Here is a 19,423-nt window from a genome sequence, read left to right as displayed (position 1 = left end):
ACAGGAAATATCCATAAATAGAAAACTTATAAAAGTGTCTCATGTAACCCCGGGAACAAAGAGTCCAAAATCTGTAAGGCAGGCTGTGAAGCTGATGACTCTGATGGAGGGTCTGAATGAACTCTGCAGGAGAGGCTGGCCAGCCAAAACAGAGAGACTGTCTCTTCTGAATCCTCCTTAAAAGCCTTCCATTGATTAGATTAAACATCACTCCTTGCAGAAGACACTTCCCTTGGCTGATTACAAATGGAATCAGCTGTGGATGCAGCCAATGTGATCATGACTTAATTCTATGAAATGTCCTCATAGCAACAGACAGGGCAGCACTTGCCCAACCAGACAAATGGGTACCACCACTTGGCCAAGTTGGTACATGAACCTGACCATGAGAGGGTCTATGGGAACTCTTCGTACCATCTTTGGTAAATCTTTTATAATTCTATAACTGTTCTAAAACAAATCTTATTTTAAAAAGCAAATACTGCAATAAACTTCCTTGTACTTAAAAAATTTAAATATGGAAACCTAGAAAATATTTACAAATTTTGTTAACGTATAATATTATGCCAAAATAAAGACTATGTTAAACCTTTTTTTATAAAAGATAGTGTTGTTGAATTAACAAATTTTTAAAATCATAGCAAATCCTCACCTCGTTCTATTTACCAAACAAATATTATAAACTAGGTAAGGTAAAATAGAGAATCAGATGGAAAATATTGTAACAGAAACATTTGCGATGATTATAACAAAGGAGAAATTACCTTGATTTCTAAGAAATTCATACTTTTTCACAAGAAAAACATCAAAATCCCAGAAGACAAATAATCAGAAGCTATAAGTAGTCAATTCACAAAGAAATACAATAGCTAACATATTTTTTTCACAAAATGTTCCAACTTGATCAGTGAAATAATTGGTAAAGGTTGAAGGTGGGTAACAATCCTTGATACAATTCTCTCTACTTTGGTATATGTTTGATCTATTTTTCATAGTAAAAAGAATAAAAATTCCACCTTACTAAAGATGATTGTACGTCATAAACATAGATACCATATCCCTAAAATTAGATAAGTTGTCTCTGTAGGTGTTTGTTGTTTAATAAAACCCAATTTTGGACATAGCATAGTGACATATTCCCACTGAAATGCAGCTCATTGAAATGTAAGTTGGTAAAGCTTTCTGGAATTTATATATGGAGTTTTTAACAAACTTACAAAGCTCTTGAAAACTTCTAGACTAAGATGGTGTATTGGTTTGAAAGGGTGTATGTCCCCAGGAAAAGCCATGTTTTAATCTAAATCCCATTTTGTAAAGGCAGAATAATCCCTGTTCAATACTGAATGTTTGAAACTGTAATCAGATCATCTCCCTTTAGATGTGATTTGATCATGAGTGGTTGTTAAACTGGATTAGGTAACGACATGTCTCCACCCATTTGGGTGCATCTTGATTAGTTTCTGAAGTCCTATAAAAGAGAAAACATTTTGGAGAAAAGTGATTCAGAGAGAAGAGAGCAGAATGACATAGCCACGGAAGCAGAGTCCACCAGCCAGCGACCTTTGGCGATGAAGAAGGAAAATGCCTTCCGGGGAGCTTCATGAAACAGGAAGCCAAGAGAAGAAGCTAGCAGATGACTGTGTTCACCATGTGCCCTTCCAGATGAGAGAGGAACCCTGACCATGTTGGCCATGTGCCCTTCCACTTGAAAGAGAAACTGTGAATTTCATTGGCCTTCTTGAACCAAGGTATCTCTCCCTGGATGCCTTAGATTGGACATTTCTAAAGACTTGTTTTAATTGGGACATTTTCTTGGCCTTGGAACTATAAACTAGCAAATTATTAAATTCCCCTTTTTAAAAGCCATTATGTTTCTGGTATATTGAATTCCAGCAGCTAGCAAACCAGAACAGATGGCATGTTATCATTTTTCGCCCCACTGCCCATTGAATTCTAGAAAAGATACATGGAAGAGTGTCATTGTCTGACTAGAAATTTTAAAGAATTTCTGGAAGAAAGAAAGCAGATAAGACCAAATCAACAAGGAAGCCAAAATAAGGATATGCAGTACAAAACAGAAATGGGATTGGAGAATTCTGCAACAGAAGTGAGAATGCCAATGGAACTCTAAGCTTGGAGTAAGAAAAGGTAGGAACCAAAAAGAGACCATGGGGCAGTCAGAGAAGATAATTAAAAACTTGGAACATCTGGGCCAGTCTTCTGGACTGTGTATTTTTCCTTTCTTAATCCTGTTCCCTGGATTAAGGCCAGGAGGAAACTCTCCTGGGAAAGTAAGATCCCTGTCTTCTGGGACAAAGCAAAACAAAGAACGAGCCTGCTTTGAACTACACCCAGGAAAGAAATTCTCTGAACCATCCCCACCCTATCTTGGCCCCTTGATTAAATCTGCTTCATTTGGCAGTTGATACCGTCCCAGTCATGCCTGCTCCCTCCCAAAGGCCCTGTGATTCATGAGGGAAGGGTTGGCATCACAGGTAGCTCTCCTCCTCAGGGGAAAGTCTGTCATGGAAACATCCACAACGTGTGGCAAACCCTTGAGCCATCAACACTTTCCCTTATTTATAAACATAAACAAATTTCCAGGGATCACCAGACACTGTGGCATGGAAAGGTGAGGCCAAAATGAAGAAACAGAATAGCCAATCCCAGGAAAAAAAACAGAGATAATACAGGAGAACAGAAGATAGAGTTGAGGAAATCTTTTAAAACATGAATTAAAAAGATGTATGGGACTGCTAGAAAAGTTACATCATTGTTCTAGCTTGCTAGCTGCTGGAATGCAATATACCAGACATGGAATGGCTTTTAAAAAGGGGAATTTAATAAGTTGCTAGTTTACAGTTCCAAAGCCAAGAAAATGTCCCAATTAAAACAAGTCTATAGAAATGCCCAATCTAAGGCATCCAGCTAAAGGTTCAAGAAGGTTAGTGGAGTTCAGGGTTTCTCTCTCAAGTGAGAAGGCACATGGTGAACATGGCATCATCTGCTAGCTTCTTCTCCTGGCTTCCTGTTTCATGAAGCTCCCCGGGAGGCATTTTCCTTCTTCATCTCCAAAGGCTGGTGGAACTCCACTCACAGGCCGCTTTTGCTTTGAAGCTCCCTGTTGGGTTGGCCAAGACTTTGTATCATGGTCCCAAGTCTTCCCTAGCCAATCCTCCTCCATCTTCATTTTATGTTTCCCAAGCCCTACCAGATCTCTTCTTCTCATAACTCGTTTTCAGGGAGATGTGGGCACATCTCCACTTTGAGTCATGACCCCCAATTATTAACAAAGAAAAATAACAACAAATGTCTAAAAAAAGATTTGAAAGCAAAAGAATGTGAATCATATTAAATTTAGACATATCACCTGTTGGACAGGACATTGAAAATGTTAAACCAATTTCTCCAAGCCTCTAAGGATAACAAATCTTGTAGCTACACCATAGTTTTATCTTCAGCTCATAGCTCCATCCTCACTCAAACTATGGGGTTCAAAGGGCAGCATCATAGCCAGGCTTGGAATCAGAGAGCCTACCTGCCACATATGCTTTTCAAAAAAAATTCTTAAACATTTTTCTCCAGTTATAAATGAAAACTAAGTAATAATGTAAGGGTGTGCTTGCATTTTGTTTGCAAGTAACAGGAATTTATATGGTCTAGTTCAGGCAAAAAGGCAAGTTATTTTAAGGATGCAAAGCTATTTACAAAATATACCTTAGATTGCATCCCCATGTCCAAAGCCTAAAACAAAAGCTTATGTGCAGTAGAATGTTAGCCGGCCATGCAGGGGACCCCGGGTTTGATTCCCGGCCCATGCCCCACCACCACCCTCCTCCAAAAAAGAGCTTATGCACAAAAATAAAGCATATGTGCTACCATTATATCAGAGTGTCTGTTTCTAGGGAGGAGTGAAGAATGAAAAGAGGGAGAGCCAGTACGAGGCTAAGCTTATCCATCTGGGTGCCCGGTGGTATGTAGGTTGAATTATGTCCCCTAATCCAATAGGACTGGTGTCCTTATAAGAAGGAGAGAGTTGAACACAGACAGACAGGGAGAAGGCCATGTGATGACGGAGGCAGAGTTTGGAGTGATGCAGCCACAAGCCAAGGAATGCCAAGGATTTCTGACAAAGCGCCAGAAGCCAGGAAGAGGCAAGGAAGGATCCTCCCCTGCAGGTTTCAGACTTTTGGCCTCCAGAACTGTGAGGCAATACATTTCTGTTGTTTAATGTCACCTGGATTGTGATGCTTTCTTAACGTGGCCCCAGGAAAGGAAAACACTGGATATCAAGAGACAGACAAGATTTCTAGATCTCATGGGAAAACCCTGCAAGGGGCTTCATGAAGGGCTGGATGTCAGCAGTCTGTCCAACAGCTCCTGACTCGGTTGGACCTATGGTACTGCATAGCAAGTGGACTTCTCTGCACCTCTGGGCTGGGTGGTCATACATGGGCACCATAGAGATTCTGAAGTTTCTCCTGCTTCGGGGTCAAAGGAAAGCCCCAGAGGGGAAGGTGAGAGGTGAGAGATGAGACCAAGGCACAGGCGGTGCCCTTTCTGTTGTGGAGATGTGAAGTCAGAGGCTCCCCAAAGCTACTCACTTGTCAGGACAAGCAGCCCAGGGCTCCAGGGTCAGGTGAGGCTGAAAGAATCTGAAGTGCCCTTCAAGGGCACATGTCGCAGCGTCCAGAAGCTGGGCTGGAGTTGGGCCTCTGCAATAGACTGACACCAGGAAGATTCCCAAGACAGCCACCATGTCCTCGTTCTTTTTGCCTCTCTATAGGCCAGCTTTATTCGCTATGATGTAGATGGGCTTTCTCAGGAATGCAGAGTGATTTAAAAATGCTGCTCATTACCTTTGGTTTGTGCAAGGTGACAAATAACTAGAGGGGACACATCATATGAATAGATGGGAAGCACAGTGTTTATAAATTTTTTAAAATTAATTAATAGATTTATGGCACTCCCAATCATTATTGCAATGGAATTTGAGGTAGGATCTTTAAGGGATTCTGATTTTTATTTGGAGATAAAAATGAATGAGATTAATTTAAAATAATGAAAATCAGTGGTATCATCGTTTGCGAGGGCACAAACCCACACAATGGATTGGCTTAAGCAACAGGAATTTCTCCTTTCATGGTTTCAGTGACTAGAAGTCCAACATCACGAATCATCAGGCCATGCTTTTTCCAGAGTCTATAGCATTCTGGTGCTGGCTGGCTGCAGTCCTTGGGGTTCCTTGGCTTGTGTCTCTGTCTTTGTCCCATGTTGATCTCCTTTATTCTCTGGCTTCTTCTGACTTCTGGCTTCTAGTGACTTTTACTGACTGGGTCTGAATTTTCTTTGCCTATAAAGCCCCCAAATAATATGCATCAAGGCCCACCCTGATTCAATTTGGCCTCATCTAAGTAGGAGCTTTGAAGACCAAATTCACAAATGAGCCCACACCTTAACTCATATTAACATCTTCAAAAGTCCTATTTCCAAATGGGTTCACAAAAATGCACAAAAATGCAGATTAAGACCTGAACATGTATTTCTGGGGGACATGATTCAATACCTACCAAATGGTAACATGGCAGAAACTAGGCTTTCCAGATAGTAAAATATCTCCAATTGTATTTATTTGGCACTGTCCTAGTTTGCTAGCTGCCAGAATGCAATATACCAGAAACAGAACGGCTTTTAAAAAGGGGAATTTAATAAGTTGCTTGTTTGCAGTTCTAAGGCCAAGAAAATGTCCCAATTAAAACAAGTCTATAGAAATGTCCAATCTAAGGCATCCAGGGAAAGATGCCTTGATTCAAAAAGGCTGATGAAGTTCAGGGTTTGTCTCTCAAGTGAGAAGGCACATGGCAAACACAGTCAGGGTTTCTCTCTTTGCTGGAAGGGCACATGGCAAACATGGTGTCATCTGTTAGCTTCCCCTCCAGCTCCCCGGGAAGTATTTTCCTTCTTCATCTCCAAAAGTCACTGGCTGGTGGACTCTGCTTCGTGGTTCTGTGGCATCCTCTGTTGTGACTTTCTCGTGGCTCTGTCGTTCTCTCCTCTCTCTGAATCTCCAGCTTTCTCCAAAATGTTTTTTTAATAGGATTCCAATAAAGTAATCAAGACCCACCCAAATAGTTGGAAACGTCTCCATCTAATCAAGTTTAACAACCACTCTTGACTGAGTCACATCTCCAGGAAGATAATCCAATTACAGTGTCAAACATACAGTACTGAATAGGTATTAGAAGAAACAGATGCCTTTACAAAATGGGATTAAGATTAAAACATGGCTTTTCTAGGGTACAAACATCCTTTCAAACTGGCACAGGCACAAAAATCAATAGATCACAAGCCAGAATGACTCTGGTCCTAATGTGGATGTGAGAATTCAAGTTATTAAGCCAATACTGGATTTGAAAACACCTCTGCTGGGGTGGTCATAATTTTAGCCCTTGCATTTACTACCCTTGGTTTCCAGCATTTCAGAATTTCCCATTCTTCCTTGTGAGTTCAGTAAGGCATTACAAATCTTGTTTATCTGAATACATTTTAGACGGTATGGAATGAATTTATAGCACCTTTTTATAGGTTGAATTGTGCCCCTCAAAAAGATATGTTTAAATCCTAACCCCTGGTGCCGTGAATGGAACACTATTTGGAAATAGGATCTTTGAAAATGTAATTAGTTAAGATGAGGCCAGACTGAATTAGGCTGTGCTCTAGCCCAACAGGACAGTGTCCTCAAAAGAAGAGGGAATCTGAACACAGACAGTCAAACATTCACTGGGAAGAAGGCCATGTGAAGATGGAGGCAGAGATTGGAGCACTGCAGTACAAGTCCAGGAGCACAGGAATTTCCAGCAACTACAGAAGCTAGAGGAGGCAAGGAAAGACTCTCCACCACGGGTTTCAGATGGTATGTCCTTGCCGGCACTTCAATTTCTCTCCAGAACTGTGAAAGAGTAGATGTCTGCTGTTTAAGCCACCCAGTTGGTGGTACTTTTTTATGCAACCCTGGCAAACTAAGACACCCTTCCACTCAAGAGAGAAGATAAACAGTCAAAAGGAGGCTTGAATCTCTAAATCTAACTCCAGATTCCTTGAGGATTGATGCTCATGGTCTAATGTAGGTAGCCCAAGGGACAAAATCGTGTGTCCGAGCCTGGCTGCTTCCACTGTGGCCTGGTGGATTGGGCAAGTGGAGAAGACCCATTCCTAGAAAAGCAAGGAGACAGTCCAAGTAAAACAATGGGTGCAAAGAAATTGGTAGAGCTTAGAGTTAAGTTGAAATAATTCTTGATAATGTGATCACAAAATTCAATGCAATTAAGAAAGAAGTCTTAAAATAATAGAAGCATAGTGAAAAAGAATAATAATCATTGGTAAAGAAAGGCCCAGATGATTGCAGTAAGTGACAGTTTTGTTTGTGAGGGAGGTTATATTTACTAATTATTTTTTAATAGAAAAGTAAAAGCTAATCTACTGTATTTCATGAATATTTTATAATAAGCAATCATTACATTTGTAATTTTTTAAAGGTAGTGAGGACAAAAATATTCATGCTCTATGATCCAGTAATTTTTCTGGCAGGATTCTCTCCTAATAAAAGAATTTGAAATGCAAACCTGCGCACAAAAATTATTAGAGTATAACTTCTTTATAAGTATGAAAAATGGAAAAATAACCAAAATATCCAATTGTGGAGAAATAATTTTAAGTAATTTCTGATATAGTCATAAAATGCATGCAATTTAACCATTTAAATGGTGTTTATAAAGAGTTGTAAATATGAAAAAACAGTCTTAGGCTAAGTTAAGTAAGGAGAGAAAATTTCATAAACTCAAAGATGTAAAAAAAAATGTATTTTGTAATACCAGAAAACATGTCAAAATTACAGAGCCTCAGCGCAACAAAGGATATCCATCAGTTCCTGGGGTTTGTCAGAAGCTACCAAGAAACTCATCTCTTACAAAATGACAGATAAATGAACAAAAGATATAAGCAAGAGTATCTCTGGCCTTACATAGAATTCAGGTTTAGATTCCTAAGCCAATATGAGTTTGAGAATACCTCTGCCCAGGTTGGTCATAGTTTCAATTTATGCATTTTCTACTCTTGGTTTGCACTTACCAAAATGACCTCCTCAAGAAAGAAAAGAAAATCATGGCCTTGATATATGTTGTTCACCATTTGCCACAACTGGATCCTGGGTTTCTCTGACTAGGTACAACTCCACATCATCAGGATGGAAGCTCCTAGTGGGAGATGAGGGCTACAGCACCAGGAGACGGAAAAGGCAGTGGCAACCTCCTGCTTTGCTTCATCTCAGTGATGTTGATTTCTTGGGCCAGGACAATCACTTTGTGTCTAAATGAGAACTGGTGTCAATCAAAATACAAATGTACCACCTGGATGAGTTCAGTAGCACCAAACAGAATACTTTGACCAATAACCTAGTGATCTTCTCAACAGGGATTCTGTGAGAGAGTTAAGCCCTGCAACAAAATGATTGGAATGAATATTTTCTCACTTAACCTGAGATAATTGCTAGTACAATTATAGGTACTTTGGAGAGAGGTTAATTCATTACATACATTGAATGTCTTAGATAAGTACGGTTTAATTCTCTCTAGAAACTGCAGAGATGAGAAGGGCAAGAGAGAATAGTCAAAATAGTCCCATTTATACCAGACAAAATAGGCCACTTTGAGCAATTTGATGTTTCAGTCCACTAAGGGCTGCACAAACAAAACCAAAAACAAATAACCTGTTTCAAATTCTTGATTACAATCTAAGGAAGTACTTTGGCCTAAAGTCTATAATGGCCATGCAGCTTAGACAGGCAGTTATTATTTTTGTCTCATCAGCATCCATTGCCTTTTCTTCTTGAGCTGAAATCTTCCTTTCCATGTGGTAACTACCACTACTTGCAGGAGTAGTAGGAATGCAACCCAGACCGAACAAATCAGTAAAGCTCATCTCCCTGGTTTGATGATTGGTTCAGTGATGGCCATATGAGTTAAATATGGCCAACCAAATTGCTCCTTGGGACTTTAGCTGGATTGACCAGCAGAGACTGCAGGTGCTAAACCTGGCCATCTGTGGCCATCTTTGGTGGCCCATGGAAAGACCCTGCCTGAGAATGAAGTCAGTCCTACTGGGTGTATATGGCACACTGCCCAGGTTGCCCCTTCGGGACTGGGACAATCATTTCTCAGCTTCTGGGAACATTGGCAGGTCATGGCTCTCAGCTGAGTTGCTCTTCATGACTTGCCATTAGCCAAAGAGACCGCCTGACCAATGACTGATTGATGTGGGGACAAGGGTGCATAATTTCTGTCTTTCCTCCAGGCAAGACAACCCTGAGGGTGCTAGGGTAGTGTTCCCCAGGGAATCAGCTGCCTCCCTCTTCCCAATCCCCTCACTCCTCCCATGGATATTGATACCAAGAACACACCTCAATAAATCCCTGTATACAAATCCCTTTCTTGAACCTCTGACATCAACATGTAGGGAAACAGAAGTGTAGGTTCCTGATTGCCTTGCTTAAGGCCATGATCTATCTTTTGGGTTACTTGGTGATATGATTCAATAAATTTCCTTTTTCATTAAACTGTTTAATTTTGGTTCCTGTCACCTTCCTCCAAAAGAGACATGAATGATACAACACTTGAGTACAGCTCTCAGAAATAATCTAGTGACAGAAGAAGAATGCCTGGCTATGCACTTGTCAAATATTATTGTGCATTGGTATTTCTACTCTATCCCTGTTCTCTATGGTCTTACATTTTTGTGGGAGAATGAGAAAATAAGTATAGTCTCTAATTTTAAGTAAAGGCTCCCTATCTGTATTAGTTCAGGTTCTCTAGAGAAACAGAACCAACAGGTGGTATCTGTAAATATAAGATTTATAAAGGTGTCTCACACAACTACAGGAACAGAAAAGCCTGAAATCATCAGGGCAGGCTACAATGAAGGGTCTGGATGAACTCCACAGGAGAGGCTTGCTGGCTAAAGAAGCAGTGAAGGACTTCCGGAGAAGATGGCGGCTTAGTAAGACGCGCGGGTCTTAGTTCCTCCTCCAGAAAAGCAACTAAAGAAAGAGAAACAATACGAAACAGCTCCCGGAGTCACGACAGAGACCAAAAAGACAGCGTACCCCATTCTGGAACGGCTGAACGGGCAGGGAGAATCCACTGCGGTGAGATACCCGAGGGGCGCACGTTTTCCTGGCCGGGGCGGCTGGCGACTGGGGTCCCCTCCACGCACGTGGCTCCCCGGTCTGACTGGGAATGTTGGATAGCGGGGTCCTCCCATCACGCTTGGCATCTCGGGCCAGCTGGGCAATTTGGACCAGCATTCCCCCAAGCCGTGGCGGCCAGCGACCCCCGCCTCCACGCGCGGTTTTCCGGGCCGACTGCCCTGCAGACAGACGACCGCCACGAGCGCCACCTACTGGGCAGGAAAAGAAAAACAGAGCCCAGAGATTTCACAGAAAAACCTTTCAACCAGCTGAGTCCCACACCCAGGGAAATCTGATCAAATGCCCAGACACCAGCAGAAAATAATGGATGACGCTCGGAAAATTGAAGATATGGCCCAGTCAAAGGAACAAACCAATAGTTCAAATGAGATACAGGAGCTGAGACAACTAATGCTGAATATACGAACAGAAATGGAAAAACTCTTCAAAAACCAAATCAATAAATTGAGGGAGGACATGAAGAAGACATGGGCTGAACAAAAAGAAGAAATAGAAAATCTGAAAAAACAAATCGCAGAACTTATGGGAGTGAAGGACAAAGAAGAAAAAATGGAAAAAACAATGGATACCTACAATGGTAGATCTAAAGAGACAGAAGCTACAATTAGTGAACTGGAGGATGGAACATCTGAATTCCAAAAAGAAACAGAAACTATAGGGAAAAGAATGGAAAAACTTGAGCAGGAAATCAGGGAACTGAATGACAATATGAAGCACACAAATATACGTGTTGTGGGTGTCCCAGAAGGAGAAGAGAAGGGAAAAGGAGGAGAAAAACTAATGGAAGAAATTATCACTGAAAATTTCCCAACTCTTATGAAAGACCTAAAATTACAGATCCAAGAAGTGCAGCGCACCCCAAAGAGAATAGACCCAAATAGACGTTCTCCAAGACATTTACTAGTTAGAATGTCAGAGGTCAAAGAGAAAGAGAGGATCTTGAAAGCAGCAAGAGAAAAACAATCTGTCACATACAAGGGAAACCCAATAAGACTATGTGTAGATTTCTCAGCAGAAACCATGGAAGCTAGAAGACAGTGGGATGATATATTTAAATTACTAAAAGAGAAAAACTGCCAACCAAGACTCCTATATCCAGCAAAATTGTCCTTCAAAAATGAAGGAGAAATTAAAACATTTATAGACAAAAAGTCACTGAGAGAATTTGTGACCAAGAGACCAGCTCTGCAAGAAATACTAAAGGGAGCACTAGAGTCAGATACGAAAAGACAGAAGAGAGAGGTATGGAGTAAAGTGTAGAAAGAAGGAAAATCAGATAAGATATATATAATACAAAAGCCAAAATGGTAGAGGAAAATATTATCCTAACAGTAATAACACTAAAAGTTAATGGACTGAATTTCCCAATCAAAAGACATAGAATGGCAGAATGGATTATGACCCAGCAATACCACTGCTAGGTATCTACTCAAAGGACTTAAGGGCAAAGACACAGACGGACATTTGCACACCAGTGTTTATAGCAGCATTATCTACAATTGCAAAGAGATGGAAACAGCCAAAATGTCCATCAACAGACGAGTGGCTAAACAAACTGTGGCGTATACCTACGATGGAATATTATGCAGCTTTAAGACAGACTAAACTTATGAAGCATGTAACAACATGGATGGACCTAGAGAACATTATGCTGAATGAGTCTAGCCCAAAACTAAAGGACAAATACTGTATGGTCCCACTGATGTGAACCAACATTCGAGAATCAGCTTGGAATATATCATTGGTAACAGAGACCAGCAGGAGTTAGAAACAGGGTAAGATAATGGGTAATTGGAGCTGAAGGGATACAGACTGTGCAACAGGACTAGATACAAAAACTCAAAAATGGACAGCACAATAATACCTAAGTGTAATGTAACTAGGTTGGAACACTGAATGAAGCTGCACCTGAAATATGGTTTTTTGTTTGTTTGTGTGTTTGTATCTTTTGTTTTTATTTTTTTCTCTTTCCTTTATATATATATATTTTTTATTAGTATTATTATTTTAATTCTCTTCTCTGTATTAACATGCTATATCTTTTTCTGCTGTTTTGCTAGTTCTTTTCCTAAATCGATGCAAATGTACTAAGAAATGATGATCATACATCTATGTGATGATACTAAGAATTACTGAGTGCATGTGTAGAATGGAATGATTTCTAAATGTTGTGTTAATTTCTTTTCTTTTTTTTGATTAATAAAAAAAATTAAAAAAAAAAAAGAAGCAGTGAAAAAGTCCCTCCTCCTCCTTAAAATCTTCAACTGATTGGATTATTTCATGGGTGGAAGATATGCTTTAGTTGATCACAGATGTAATTAGCCATAGATGCAATCAACTGACTGATGATTTAATACAGAAGCCTTCTGGTTTATCAACCAGTCATGAAATATCCTTGCAGCAATGGTCAAGCCAGGGCTTGCCTGACCAGACAACTAGGCATCACCACTTGGTCAAGTGGGCACCAGACCCTAATCATCACAGTCCACCCCTTGTCAACTTGGCAGCTATGCACATCACCTTGAAACAGTCTTTATTTCCAAATAGAACACAGTAACAGACATATGTTTCACCTAACAATACTCAACTGACCTGCGTGCAACTGGAAACATACTATATCTTTCCAGAATAGGGTGCAAGTCCTTAGGTAACATTCACTCTTAAACTTCATGACTTAAATACAATAACATAAGTAATACAATTTTTGTCATATGATAACAGGAAAACAAGGTATTTACTTATGTACAAATGCAAGCATACTCATAACAAAATGGAGGAAATATTCAAACAATCACCAGTTTCTGTAACTGGTCACATGGTTGTAGTTCCTATTCAGCACTAACTTTTCCTACTACCCATCCCAGGTTCCCTTTGCCCTCAGCAACCACTTCACCTGGCTCTGGTTCTGTGCCAAGTGGGGTGACCCAAACCTTCATTCCAAAGTTTCTGGGACACTGGTAGCCCTGCCTGCATTGAGTCATTGCAGTTTTCCATTGACTTTAATCAGAGGGCATGGTAGTACTAAGAAACACCCTAGGGGGTCTCCTGTATTCCAGGAAATCTCTTCTTTAGCTCCACTGTGCAGTTGCAGTACTATTTCCCCTTGATAGTCATGACCAATCACCTCAGACAGAACAGTAATCCCCTTTCATGCCTTCTCAGTGGCATGAGAAGCCCAAAGTGGCCAGGTGGCACTCTTAACTTCCAGTTCAATAGAATAATTGTTGTGTCTCCTGCTGGTGGGAGCACTTTTCCTTTTGGAACTAAGACCTTTAGAGGAGTAGAATTTAAGGCTGCAAGAAAAAGAATAAAAATATTTCTAATGCATCACTAGGGGTGATAGTGAGTGGTGCCATTCACATTTCTACCCCTCGATTCCTGGACCCATGAATCTGGCTGTGAGAGAAAGAGCACTATAGAGTAAATGAACAATGTTCTCCTGGAAAACACTGCCCCAGCCCTGTAAGGTATCATCCCCTAGTTGGTACCATAATTGGGTCTTCAAAAGGCCACCCCACCATTCTACTGGCACCTCTTGCCAGTTCTCCTTCCAAGCAAAATAAACAACCAGGTACACTGCTCAAAGTTCTGCTCACCAGAAGGATTTCCCCTCATCACTGTCCTTTAAGGACATCCCAGAAAGGGATTGTAGTGCTGTAGCTGTCCACTTCTGGGTGGTCCCTGTATATCATGAAGAACCATCTGTAGACCAGGCCTGAGTTTTCTCTTCCTCAATCAGCTGACTGTAAGGAAATCCCCAAGAGGACATAGCTCTGGTCTGGGAAAGAGAACGTAATATGGCAGGAGTGAGCATTTGGGCCACTTCCTCATGTAACTTACGCCTTCAGGACCTGCTCAAGCCCTATCTCTTAGATACTGTTTCCATTTTATGATGGAGTGCTGCTGTGCACGCTCAACTTTATGGCTTAGTGGGTCAGACAATACCCAGCTCATGATAGGCAACTCAGGTCTCATGGTAGTTTGGTGGCCCATGGTAAAGCATTCAATCTCTACTAAGGCCCAGTAGTAGGATAAAAGCTGTTTCTAAAAAGCTATTGTCTGCCATGGGTGGTAAGGCTTTGCTCCAAAATCCTAAGAGTCTGCACTGTGATTTACCTATAGAGGCATACCAAAGGCTCCAGCCAGCATCTTTATTTGCCATTGACACTTCTAGCACATTGGATCTGCTGGATCATATGGCCCTAGTGGCAGAGCAGCTTGCATAGCAGCCTGGACATGTCACAGTGCCTCCTCTTGTGATCTCCACTCAAAACTAGCAGCTTCTTTGGTCACTCGGTAAATGGGTCAGAGTAGCACACCCAAATGAGGAATATGCTGTCTCCAAAATCAAAAAGGCTGACTAGGCATTGTGCCTCTTTTTTTGGTTATAGGTGGGGCCAGATGTAACAGCTTCTCCTTTACCTTAGACGGGATCTCTCAACGTGCCCTGCATCGCTGGACACCTAGAAATTTCACTGAGGTGGAAGGCCCCTGTATTTTTGTTGGATTTATCTTCCATCTCCTGACACACAAAGTCTTACCAATAAGTCTAGAATAGTCGATGCTTCTTGCTCTCTAGGTCCAATCAACATGATGTCATCAATATAATGGCCCAGTGTGATGTCTTGTGGAAGGGAGACATGATCAGGTCCCTGCGGACAAGATTGTGAAATAGGGCTGTAGAGTTGATTTACCCCTGAGGTAGGACAGTGAAGGTATACTGCTGGCCTTGCCAGCTGAAATCAAACTGTTTCTGGTGGTCCTTACTAACAGTTATTGAGAAAAAAAAATTTGCCAAATCAATGCATTTGCATACCAGTAACCAGGCAATATGTTGATTTGCTCAAGCTATGATACCACATCTGGAACAGCAGCTGTAATTGGAGTCACTAGTTGGTTAAGTTTACATTAATCCACTGTCATCCTCCAAGACTCATCTGTTTTCTGCACAGGCCAAATAGGAGAGTTGAATCGGGATGTGGTGAGAATCACCACCCCTGCATCCTTCAAGTTCTTAAAAGTAGCACTAATATCTGCAACCTCTCCTAGAATATAGCATTGCTTTTGATTCACTATTTTGCTAGGTAGGAGCAGTTCTAGAGGCTTCCACTTGGGCTTTCCTAAATAATAGCCCTCACTCCACGAGTCAGAGAACAAATGTGGGGATTCCGCCAGTTGCTTAGTATGTCGATTCCAATTATGCATTTTAGAACTAGGGAAATGATAACAGAATGGGTCCAGGGACACACTGGATTCACTGTGAGACAGACTTGGGCTAAAATTCCATCAATCACCTGACCTCCATAAGCCCCTACTCTGAATGATGGGCCAGAGTGATGTTTTGTGTTTCCTGGAATTAGTGTCACATCTGAGCCAGTGTCTAATAATCTAAAAAATATCACATCATTTCCTTTTCCCAATGCACAGTCACCATGGTAAAAGGCCATAGATCTTGGGGAAGGCTGGGAGGAAGGTTAACAGTATAAATTTGGAGCAGGGTCCTTCCACAAGTGTACCCAGCCCTCCCCTAATTCAAGGGGTTCTGGGTTTGTAAACTGCCTCAAGTCTGGAAATTTTTATGGAGTCCCGACTCTGTTTTTGCAATTCATGTTAGACTTCTGTTCAATTGATCTAGAATTCTTCTACTTATATAGTCCAAACCAGAATTTACTAGACTGCTCATCTATTTTACTTCTAGATACCTTATGATCTATTAGCCAATGCCACAGGTCTCTGGAAGTCAGATTATTTTGACTGCAGCTTTGAGTCTGCTGTCCATTATGGTGGCCACACCCACCTTGCCTATGGTGATTAACTGTTGCCACATGGTTTCTGCCAACTTGGGATTTGATCATCCCCATTGTGTTTAAGGATTCCAGGTCAGTGACAGCAGTTCCTACAGTAATGTCTGACCTAAAGAGAAGGACAACTACAGAGCTCTTCAGGGATGATGGAATTAGTCTCATGAATTTTTTTATCAAGGTTCTGGTGAAAGATGTGTCCTCTGGACATTGCTGGGTTGTGTAAGCATGTCTACCATGATAAATCCACTCTAACATTCCTATCTTTCTAAGACTCTGGATCCTCTTATCTACATTATACCAGGGCAGTTCTATTACCTCAACTGCAGGTAATATTGGGCACCTTTTGATCCACGTTCCAGGCAACCATCCAAAAAAACTATTAATGCTCTTTCCAAGCCCTCAAGCTACAACACTGAATGAAGGCTCTCTGCTTAGTGGGCCCATATCAATAAATTCAGTTTGATCCAACTTTATATTCCTCCCACCATCATCCCACACCCTTAATATCTATTCCCACACATATTCCCCTGATTTCTGTCTATATAGATTGGAAAACTCATGTAGTTCTTTTGGAGTATAGCACACCTCATCATAGGTCACACTTTGTACCTCACCTTTTAGGGCCTGTTGGGACTTTAGTCTATTCACAGGTCTTGAAGGAAAGAGGGGAGGTTGAGGTGGGCTATGGAAAGAAATAGTAGTGTCTTTCAAGCCAATTACCTCAGGGCATCCCATTGAAGTTTCATCTGGTCAAACAGGATTAGTCACTCCAGACAGAGGAGTGAGGGCTGTTTCCCTGGGGGAGGTGGTTACAGAGTTAGCAGGCACTGAAGGGCTAATCTCATTAAGTAGAGGTTGTATGACAGACTCCTCTGCAGAGACTGGAGCCTGGGAAGCTGTTTCTTCAAGGCAGGCTGGAAATCAGGAAGCTCTTTCCCCAGGGCAGTCCAATACAGGTCTATTTAGCAAAGGCTCAGCAGATTCCAGGGAGTCCATCTCTCATCGCCATCATTATCAAGCCATATATCCTCATTCTAGTTTTCAGAATCCCATTATTTTCCAATCAGAGCCCTTGCTTTAACAGCAGACATGCTATAAGGTTGAGATCTCAAATCTGCAACCACAGGAAATAAGATTTTCTTTCAGGGCACACATGGAAACTTTTATATCATTCATACGACACTTAAGTTGCACATTTGAATGCCTACAGTTCATCCCTTTCCCTCATCACTGTATGCAGCATGTATAATAAAAACTAGCCAAGATCATCATACCCCTTAATTCTACAAAACTCCATAAAGGTGTCAAAAACATTCTAAACCCGGGGGCTTGACTGGTATAAACATACAATTAGCAGAATCTAATGGTAATATTTTGAGTATCTCCTTTGCCAACTCACCCTATGGACTGTCAATGCCATCTTGATCATTGGAAATGGAGTCATTAGTGCTTGCCTGACCAGGCCACTTGGGTCCAACACCTGTCCTAGTTGACACCTGAACTTAACCATCACAAAGATGGGCCTGGAGGATTGGGACGTCAAGGAGGCTGGCTCTACCGGGTTGATGGCTTATCAGAGCAGAAAACCCCCATTCCCAGATTCTGTGGCTATGTCACAATGCCACCCTGGAAGGCTACCATGACCCATTTAAAGCCATCCACAGGGACTGGTAGGGGCCTTGCAATCAATATGATACCCTCTGATGCTACCTTGGACCAAGACCTGGTTGTGCAATCCCAAAGTCCACTATGTCATCCTGATAATCCCCAGACATGGTCTCCACACCTTGCCTCCATGTTCCCCTTCTCACATCATCCAAGTGCCTTCTGTGGTTACTTAAATTCACCCTCAAAACAGCCATGCTAAGTGGGGATTACTATCTTCATTTATAGGCATGGGTAGGACAAGCAACTCAGCCGAGGCCACAGAGCTGGAGGCTGGTTCTGAGTGGAGTGGTCTGACTCCAGAGACCTTACGCCTGCTCTGGAAGCCCAGAATTGGAAGCACTCTTTGGCCCGGGGTTCTTGCCTGTCAGGGTTCCAGGCTTGTTGGTAGGTCTCTGTTTCTGCCAATGTCAAGATGACAAGGAAAGGAACTCACAATGATGAAGCACCTGACTCATCCCCAATGCTTCTTATGCCTAAGGTCATTTAATCTTACAAAACCCCCCGCAGGGCTGAGATCATCCCTGAACTTTCCATGATGAAGAATACCATGCAGGTTAAGAAATGTGCCCACCATCCTCTGCCTAGTGTAGGGCTCAGACTGGAGCCGGGAGATTCCAGTAGGCAGTCTCCTACCATGGTCACTCTATGTAGAGGGTCATCTGGGTCCAGTGAAGTCTGGCTCTTTGCTTTCACTCTGTTTCATGTTTAACAACACATGGGTAGAATTCATTATCTTGGGAATTAAGCATATGTAGAAGTTGATGGAGAGGAGTCTAGATTATACTACAGAAGTAGCAAGATTCTGATTTGGCCTGTATTTGTGTGCTACCATTAGTAGGGAGGAATGCATGAAGTGGTTTCCATTTGGCCTTTTCATTAAAGGACTGGGAGACACTTCTAGCATGGGTGAGAAGTCTGCAGCTTGGCCCTCTCTTGGGCTCCAGGCCTGACCTGGTAAGACAACACATTTGTAATGGTCATGACTTCCCAAGATTCCCTCCAAATTTTCTGAGGCTTTTTGCATCTCCTTAGGCAACCATGGTGACTGCAGTGCTTCTGTCTTGTGTCCTAATCACTGAGGCCATTGACATTTGTTCATCTGCTCTACATCCATCCCGGAATATGAGGCCCTTCCCTCTGCCAGTCCTGGTGTGGTGCTCTTTGTCTCACGTGTCCCTTCTCCAAGCTGTGATTTCTCTCCACCCACCAGGCTCTGGAGACCAACTGCCAAGGAAACTCAACTTGGCTCCAAGACTACAGGGTCAGAAGCCACTTTCTGGTCCCTGGTCCACTCTAACCACCAGCCTTGTTGGGCCTCTGATCTCTTTCTGGGCACGTCTATGGCTCACTCTGCTTCTCAGCCCTCAGTATTCCTTTGGGCTTCCTGAATCTTGAGACCTTTCTCCCACCATTCTGGGAACAGCTATTTTGTTTATTGTTTTTGGTGGGAAGTATTAAAGTCCTTAGGAATAAGTACTCCTTTCTCTATAATTACTTTCTGGCTCCCCTTTGAAAGATCTTTCTTTCCACAACTTCAGGACAAGGGACAAAAAGATCTGTACTTAAAATGTTAGACTTGCAAACAGACTCCAGCTGCTTTTCCTGAAGAAAACACTTTTCAAAACATGTAATCCTTTTACTTTTTTCATGATCTGTCCTCCTGCATACAGGTTATACAGTTTTGTATTTC

General features: G+C 41.8%; 1 long non-coding RNA gene across 1 annotated transcript in view; it reads right to left on the bottom strand.

Annotated features, from left to right (window-relative positions):
• LOC143669317 (uncharacterized) overlaps positions 1 to 17,650 on the bottom strand; it is a 32,591-nt gene extending 14,941 nt beyond the window's left edge. The window contains exon 1 of the long non-coding RNA XR_013168858.1: positions 17,465 to 17,650. This is a non-coding gene — a long non-coding RNA (uncharacterized LOC143669317). The remainder of the gene's footprint in view (positions 1 to 17,464) is intronic.
• Between the last annotated feature and the right edge of the window lie 1,773 nt (positions 17,651 to 19,423).

The sequence above is a fragment of the Tamandua tetradactyla genome, chromosome 25, assembly GCF_023851605.1.
Source record: "Tamandua tetradactyla isolate mTamTet1 chromosome 25, mTamTet1.pri, whole genome shotgun sequence".
Classification (NCBI taxonomy): domain Eukaryota; kingdom Metazoa; phylum Chordata; class Mammalia; order Pilosa; family Myrmecophagidae; genus Tamandua; species Tamandua tetradactyla.
Note: the sequence above shows the minus strand (reverse complement) of the source record. Positions and strands in the feature narration are given on the sequence as shown.